Source organism: Pygoscelis adeliae, unplaced genomic scaffold (assembly GCF_000699105.1).
Source record: "Pygoscelis adeliae isolate BGI_AS28 unplaced genomic scaffold, ASM69910v1 Scaffold174, whole genome shotgun sequence".
Lineage (NCBI taxonomy): Eukaryota > Metazoa > Chordata > Aves > Sphenisciformes > Spheniscidae > Pygoscelis > Pygoscelis adeliae.
The window spans coordinates 3,592,245-3,600,677 of NW_008824676.1; positions in this window are offsets into that span (position 1 = coordinate 3,592,245).

Consider the following 8,433-nt stretch of genomic DNA (forward strand, 5'->3'; position numbering starts at 1 on the left):
AATGATGCAAACCCAGCTTTGTAGTTAGCCACAGGAAGCATTTTTAAATTGTATCTGAAAAGTGCTAACATTGAAGATAATTTTTTTTTTTAATTAACAGAGGTGATAGTTAATTTAAAAAAGAAAGTTTTATTGTTCAGAATACACATGCTATGTTTCTGAGTTCAGAAAATGCATGATCTTTTTCACATGTCGGCGTTTTCCTTTTCTGTTTAGCTACAGAGCAATGCCATGTGCTAAAATTGCATTGTGAAAGCTAAAACCTTGATGGTCTGTGTAAAGAGATAAGGAAGAACACGTACCTTTTGAAGGGGAGTGCCGGTTTCTTTAAACTGAGTGCCTAGCTGATAACGCTGTTTGCTTTTGGTAGCCTACTTAGTCCAGATAGGCTTTTTGGCGCTAGATAATCTTTTGAGCAGAGCCAATCCCAAATTCTGAGTAATTTGTTTAATAAAAAATAAAAAGAAAAAAGGAAAAAACCCTACATCAAGACCTCAGGGCTCCGTATTTTGAATCTTCTTCAATGTGGGCAAAAACAGTTTTGCTTTCTTATTTTTGGGGCTATTTGATGGGTGTTCTTCACTCATACAAAGAACTGTATGTCTGTTTCCTTTACTGAACTTGTGAAGGAGAAGACATTTTGGCAAGGAGCGGGGAAAGAAGCATCAGGCAGTCATGCCATGGGAAAGGTAATAGTTAATTACTTTATAATGTGCCTGAAGCAAACAAAGCAAGAGGTTTGTGCAGTGGGATTGTTGTCTCTGATGCCAAGTGCAGCCGGGGGAATGGGAAGGTACTGAGCTGAGTTTGGTCAGGAATATTGCAGCATTTTGCCCCTCGTATCTCCGCAAGAGTATACTCTGTCTCCCCCTCCTCACTCTAAGAACGTTAAGTATTAAGACTTGGGAGATACTATCAGGGTTGGAAAGATGGATGGGCAAAGGAAGAGGTCCTAGAGCGGGGTCTGGGACTGGGCACGGAGCTGCTCTGGGAAGGCTCTGTCTGGAGGAGAGGAACAGAGCGATGCAGGAGCAGGGGGAGTCCGTGCCTGGTGTCACCGGCTGCCCTGAGGGACAGGCTCAGCTGCTCCCGCTCTCCTGCTGGTTCTCATTCTCACCCCTTCTTCCTTCCCTGAGTGATCTTCATGCTGCTCCATTCCTGTCCCTAATACAGCCACCTCCTCTCAGCCACATCCTCTGCTCTGTTTCCCTGTCCTCCTCTGCCAGATGCAGTCCACCCCCCTCGCTTAGAAACCACCAAATTAAGGTATCGTGAAAAACAGATTAGTGTTTCTCTCTCCCTCTGCCAGCTAGAATCAGAATTGCTTAAGTCTGAGCCTTGCTCCCTTCATCAGTAGCTACAGTATTCCTTAAGAGCCAAACTGCTTGAAGCAAAAACATTTGAGTATCATGCTGCTGTTCCCGAGTGTCCTTGAAGTGCCACACAGTGACTTGGGGAAACAGAGTTATTGCCATATTTCTATGCAAACACCTAGATTATGACAGATTGTAGACGGTTAAAGATGCAGAACTGGGGCGGGGGGGAGACAGCAAGGAAGCAAGCATGGTAAGTGTCCTAGTCCATTCTCTCCCCAAGTGAGAACACTGTATTATCCCAACTGAGATTTTTTCAACCTTTTTCATAGAAATCCTCCAAGGATGGTAATGCAGTAATTGCTAAGGCAGTCTGTTCCGGGGCCCTACTATCCTTAACTTGGAAATTATTTTCCTAATGTCTGACCCGAGTTCCCATTTTTGCAGTTGCTTCTTGTTCTGTCCCCGGTGGAAGTACAGAACATTTTTTTTCCTTTTCTTTCTTTTTTTTTTTTTGTGCAACTACTTTTTTCCTAGCAAAGCCATGTCTCTCTTGCAGGGTATGCATTGCAAAGTGTTCGTACTAGTCTTGTGGTGCTGGATCCGTGAGTGGGTCAGACTGGAGTGAGCTCTGGCATGAACAGGTCATCTGTTTTGGATGGGCATTGCTAAATTAGCGTGTATACGTGACAGTGATTTTTGTGCCAGCATGTGCCAATCTGACACTCCCTATTCCAGAGCAAGTTGGTATTGCTCTGCCACGTGCATGCCGTGTGCATGATGGGGTGCCAGTCCTTTCGTGCTGTGGGGATTTTGTGTGTATATTCCCTTTGCAAAAGGCTGATGGTAGTAGCATAAGAGTGTGTTGCCTGAGAGAAAACATGGACCTTTGCTGGACCAGTTGCAGTTCATTCCTTTGCCATGAGAATCAGAAGGACCAAATCGCAAAGGATGCTTTGGCCAATTTCTCTACATAAAGTCCTTTAGCTGTTCACTATGACTTGAGATTGTCTGTATGCAGGACAGATTTCTGTGTTTCTTACTCCATGGATGATGCTTTCCCCTAAACTTTTCTCACAGGTCTCAGTCCAGGCCCTTTAAGCATTTTATCGTAGTCCTGCCGCCTTCGAATCACTAGCCTGGCATCTTCTAACCCAGTGCCGAAACCACGCTGGCTCTGAAATGTCAGCCTGCAGCTCCTCTAGCGCAGCCCTGCAGGCCCTGGCAGCCTGTAACTAATTATCTCAATTCACGTGATGAGCCAAAGAAAAGTGCAAGGGCTGTTTGAAAATGAAGTACAAAGAGGAAAAACAAAAGGCAAAACGAACTGAAGTAGAATATGATTCACAGACCTGCAAGAAACTGAGCCGGGGAGAGGACAGAGAGAGGCGGGGGGGCAGCCGGGGGGGCTGGGTTCATGGCCACACAGTGCCTCCTGCAGCCTGGTGCTGCTGCACCGGGGTGCATGGCCACACAGTGCCTCCTGCAGCCTGGTGCTGCTGCACCGGGGTGCATGGCCACACAGTGCCTCCTGCAGCCTGGTGCTGCTGCACCAGGGTGCATGGCCACACAGTGCCTCCTGCAGCCTGCTGCTGCTGCACCGGGGGTGGGTCTGCAGCGGCAGCGTGGGGTGGGAAGGACGCCTGCTGAGGAAGGCGTGTGCAGGGCTTGGAGATGCTGCTTATGCACAGCATGAGGAGTTGGCTGGTGACGATAAGCCCCTTACGGGACCCTCAAAATGAGGGTCATACTTGGATGAGCTACTATTGAGTCTGTGCTGGCTTGATTGAACTCTCACTCCTCACCTTGGTCTATGCCTATCGGCTCCACAATGCTGCACCTGCCTCAGGACCTTGCAGATCCTCTTGCCAGGCTCCCCTCTCCCACTGCCAGCGCAATTTCTGTGCTGCGCTCACCTTTCCAGGGTGACTTGAAACCATTGCATCAGTTGCAGGAGGGTCTGGGCAAACATCTTCTGGAGGAGTCAGACACAAGACCTGAGATCTGAGGCAGGAAAAGACCTGCATATAGCAAGTGTCCAGAGAGAAGGTGCGAACAGGATTGAAAGGCTCTGCCTTTGAAGGAAGCTGGTGACACCAAGGATAAAGGGGCAGGTGGAAAGCAAGAATGAACAGATGACAAAACCTCCAAGGTAGCTGTACGAGGTGCCGTGAAACCCTGGCCCGGACACATCATGACAGAACCTGCATAAAGCTTGCTAGTATGAAGTAAAACCATCATGATTGTTTGGACAAATTTGATCCACCATGAGGAGTTCATATCAGTGAGTGCTTCGTGTCACACACTGCTTTTAACCCAATTTTAGGACATTACAGCTCGATTTATTGTATCATCCAGTGACCCTCACTTGTGAAAGGAGCCAGCCAGCTTGCCCACAGCTTGACATGGGCTTTCTGGCCAAAGCTGACCCTGTTCCCCTCTCCACCACTAACACCACAGCAGTGTTTTTCTCTCAGTTCAAAAGGATTGTACTGGCAATTAATAACTGCCTTATAATAATGTTCTTACCTGTAAGAGGTGGGAAGTAGGGTATTGCCATTGTTAGGTTGGACTCGATGATCTTAAAGGTCTTTTCCAACCTAAATGATACTATGTGTCTATGTATCGTAATAACTGTTCAGTTCAGGTGCATTTTGTGGTATCTGTGGCTTCCAATGGATTTTGGGTTATAGTTGGGACCCAGCATGGCCGAACCTGGTGTTCTCGGAGAAGACTGTGAGCGTGGCCCTGCCCGGCCATCCTTTAGAGGGCACTGACTGACCGTTTGTGGTTCCACCGGCAGCTGAACATACCCAGTGACTTGCTGCCACTGAGAGGAGAAGGACCATTCCCCTTTTCTGCTCCCTTCTTCCCTTGTCCTCAGGCTTTCTCCCCTTCTCCATCCCATGCGGTCCTGACCGCTTCCTTCTTAAGGGTTGGTTGGTTGTAGGATTGGGGTTTTTTGGGATTTTTTTGCAATGAGTTAGTTTCAGATGTTTTAGTGACTTAAATCTGCTCGCAGAGTCAGAGCTGACACAAGATAAGCTGCAGGGTTCATGCCCAGGGACAAAGGGAGACTGTTCCAGTGCTGGTAAAACGTTAATTGGCCTTCTGGCCTCCTGTGAAACTATGTCCTTTGCAGCACAGTTCTGGAGGAATAATTAGCACTAATTATTTGGTCACCTTGTTTTATCCAAAAAAGGGGGAGCGTGGAAGGGAAGGAGAAAGACAAAAGGGCTGATTGTTGGCAAAAGGACTGAAGAGAGAGATGATGTGTCAAGAGGGACTTCAGGCCCAGGGGCTGGGAAGTGATCTGATGGGAAGAGGATTTCAATGTCTGCCAGGAGGAGGGGGAGCAGACCCTCCTCCAGAGCAAGAGGGATTTGACCAAGAGCCCTAAGAGATGCCTGGGGCAGGCTTTAACATCTAACATGTTTGGCTTCTGTCCCATTTCTCCCAACAAAAGGGCAGGGCCCAACTAGTGTGGAAAATAGATGGTGGGTCTCTGGCTAAGCACCTCCGTCTCTCTGAAGGCCCAAATCCACATTATCAGCGTGAGATAAAACACACTTCATTTTTATGTCTTGTAAGGGCATCGATTTAGACTCCTAGAGTTGCCTCCGTCCCTCTTGCCAAGTTAGCTTCTTTCCCCTTAGGCTTTGTACGAGTCTGCAAAGAAACAAAGTGAGGGGAGGAAGAGGAGAGCTGGGCTGGAAATGGAGCAGGAGCTCTCCTACCCACCGAGATGACCACAGGGGTGGTCCTTAGCTCCTCAACAACTTCTCCTCCCAGCTGAGAGGGACTGTGCACCCCCCGGTATGGGAGTCAAACCAGTCCAGTCACCTGCAGCTCCAAAGGGCAGGTAACAAAATGCCAGGTAATGCACAAATTAGCAAATGATATAACACTACGAATTCCCCACCCTTCCTAGGAAAGATGACGACTCACTGCCTTGCTTTGGCACTGGGGAGCTGAAGCAAATAGACTGTTATTTTCGAGCATGTGTTGAACTGGGACTGCTGCGTCCCAGTCATCCCCGCAGAGGAGCAGAGCAAAAGCGCTGGCTGCTGGAGCCCATGGCAGATGCTGCTTGTGGGTGGCTTAGAGGCTTCTGAACATTTTGGTGCTTTTCTGCTTTCTAGAAACGTTCGCCCTGCTCCGAGCATCCATAACTCAGTGTCCATCCATACCTTCCATGCTCCTGCCCAGCTTATGGCCATTTTAGTGAGAAATGCCAAACCCTTAGTTGTGATGGCGTTTTGTTCCCACTCCAGCTCACCTGAGAGCCTCCCAGTGAATGCCTGGTGAGGGCTTCCTCCCCCAGGCTGATGTGCCTGGTGAATGTAGTGAGAGAGCCAGACACAGGTGACTTGACCCAGAGAAGCAAGTTATCAGCAGTCTACTGCAACGTCAGCCTCGCTTAGCCTTGGCCGGGACTGGGTGCCCGTGGGTGTGATGTGGTGCAGCACGAGCTCTGCTCCACACTGTGCCGAGGGCTGGGAGGAGAAGGGGAGGGCAAAGCACGGCATCAGGGCTGTGTGTAACACATCCAAAATGGGACTGGAAGAAAGGGAGCAAGGAGGGGATTACATCTAGCCCAGCACTGCAGGCTTAGCTCAAAGCAAGGACTTTAAAAACAGCTATGATGCTCCCTTTGCTTGGACTGCATAGTCTGGGGAGCATCCTCAACTACTCTGAGGCAAGGTCTTCCAGTTCCTGCTGCACTCACTCACTGTCCTGCTGCCTTCCCCCCAGATCTGTACTTGGTCTGTCTGTTCAAGTGCCAGAGACCCGCGAGCAAGCACAGGACATTAGCTGTCAGCCATCGAGGATGTGGCAAAGTCCTATGGACAAGCGATACTCTAAACATGGCTGCTTAAAATGAAAGGTGAACCATTAAATGGCCAGTGATTCTTAACTGCAGTAGCACGAGTGTAGTTAAACCCAAAGAGAGAGAAAAATGAAATCGAAACAGCTACTAAAAATGGCATTGCAAAAACAATCCAAAGAAATATCATATGAACATAGGAAAAGGAACCGTCTTTTCATGCGCTGCAAGCTGCCACTATTTGAAAGCATCAGGAAACAAGCTGTTGAGTGGTGGAATGGATAAAGCCAGGCTCCCAGCCTCCCCTGAGCTGCCCGGCCCACTAAATCTCGCTGCCAGCAGTGCTGCTACTGGGCCAGAGGCAGGCAGCAGGATGGCCACACCGGCTGCGCCCACGTGCTGAGGGGTGGCTGGTGCATGTGCCGAGTGGCATGTTGTCTGCCATCAAACCAAGCTCCTACCAGGTGAGCTTGGCCTCCCTTTGCATGGACAGGGTCACTGATATGGGTCTCTCTCTCTCTTCTCTGCCCAGCCACCGATTGTCGATAAATTTATAGGAACTCCAGTATATCTGAGGGATCTCGGCTAAATTTGATTGAGGTTACCTGGGGATACTGGGAAAAAACAGGCAGACAGGCCTTGGGATTATACAAGTCTCTTGCCTTTATGAAATGCAGACTAAAAATGAATCCAGAGCTCAGAAAAGTGGTGAATGATTCTGGCTGTTGCAGGGTGCCAGAGACTGAGCCGCGTAGGTGCACCCTGTGGCACAGAGGCACCCGGCACCTTTGCTAAACGTGACACAGAGCTGGGCGTGCAGCACTGGAGGGGAGGTCCAGCCAGCACAGGGACTGCCGCCCCGGTGCAGATCTTCACCTGGTGGGAATCTGCTGCTGCCACCTTCCCCTGCTCTCAGCCTGGGCTGTGTCTCTTGCAGGGTGTGAAGGTCTTCCACAGGTCAGATGCCCCAGTGCTGAGAGCAGGGATGCTCAGGTACTTCAGAGGGCTTGAGTGTGAAAGTCTTCAGGAACATGCACTTTGATTTGGACAGGCCGAAATGCAAAGGCAAACAACAGGGCTTTGATAGTCACGTGCATCTGGCTTATGCATGGATCTAGACTGGTTTCTACTAGGGTTTTTTTTGTGCCAGGTATTTTTCTCCATAAGAACAAGCCTGTTTCATCCAGCTGCGCCTTCCAGGTCTGCTGCTGATGTTTTCATGCTCTTTGCCTATGGTGCACACTGCGTGGGCATGAATAAGCAGGTATCAGTATGGAGTGCTGGCAGACTCCCAAGGGATCTGCAGTAAACAGTGAGCACAGTGATCCAAAATCATCTTCCATATCATGTTAGCAAAGTACAAAGCCCGAGGGCACTGATGCTAAGCGTAGCTGAACAGGGAGGACTGGGCAAGATCTAACTCCTCCGTGTCTTTTCTGACAGCACTGCCCTGTGGGGCTCACGCTGGGTTTTGTTCAGCAGTCCCTGTGCTCCCTAGTGCTGCAGCCAACTTTGCGTGGCAGCAGCACAGCCTCCCTGGAGTGAAAAGGAGGATAACAACATCCTCCACCTCCTGCAACAGTGCTACTGCAGCCAGGTTACTGATCTTCAAGTTATCACTGGCTTAGCTGTTTTGCATAAAAGCAATCCCCCACCCCATCTTCATAAGACCTGGCTGGGCTGGGCAGCTCAGACTTAACAGCTCAATTTCTCCACAGAGGCACAGCCAGGATGTTGCTAGATTATAACCCAAAACCTGAGATTTCCTAGGTGGAAGTCATTGCAAAAATCGCCACAGAAACTAAGGACAACAGCTCCTTAGGAGAAGTATCTGCAGCTACCCTTGGGCTATGGGAATGTGGAGCTGAAAAACAGGGCTGGCTTCCCAGGCCTCTTCATTCTCACTTTCTGAGTAATCCTGTCGATTTTGAGAGTGAAAACAATCCTGTATTCTGCTCCAGAAGGACCAACTCCAGTAAGGCACGAGTGTCCCAACAGACCACTCCACAGGAAGCTCTGCTGCTAATTGGCTTTGGCTTTCCTTATTTTCTGTATAATTCTACATGTTTGACCCACCTTCACTTCTTCATGATAGATGAAGCCTTCTGCCACTGTAGCCAAACAGTGGCTATTTGGGGCTGGAGCACCCTGATGAAAGGCTTTCTCTTCTGTATTTTGTTATTTTGGAAAAGGATTTACCTCCATGCTGTACCCGATGTCCAATTACCTCTACCTGTCGCCCATCTCAGCACTTTGATTTTCCTGCCTATCCCCTTTCCACCTTTGTTCTTA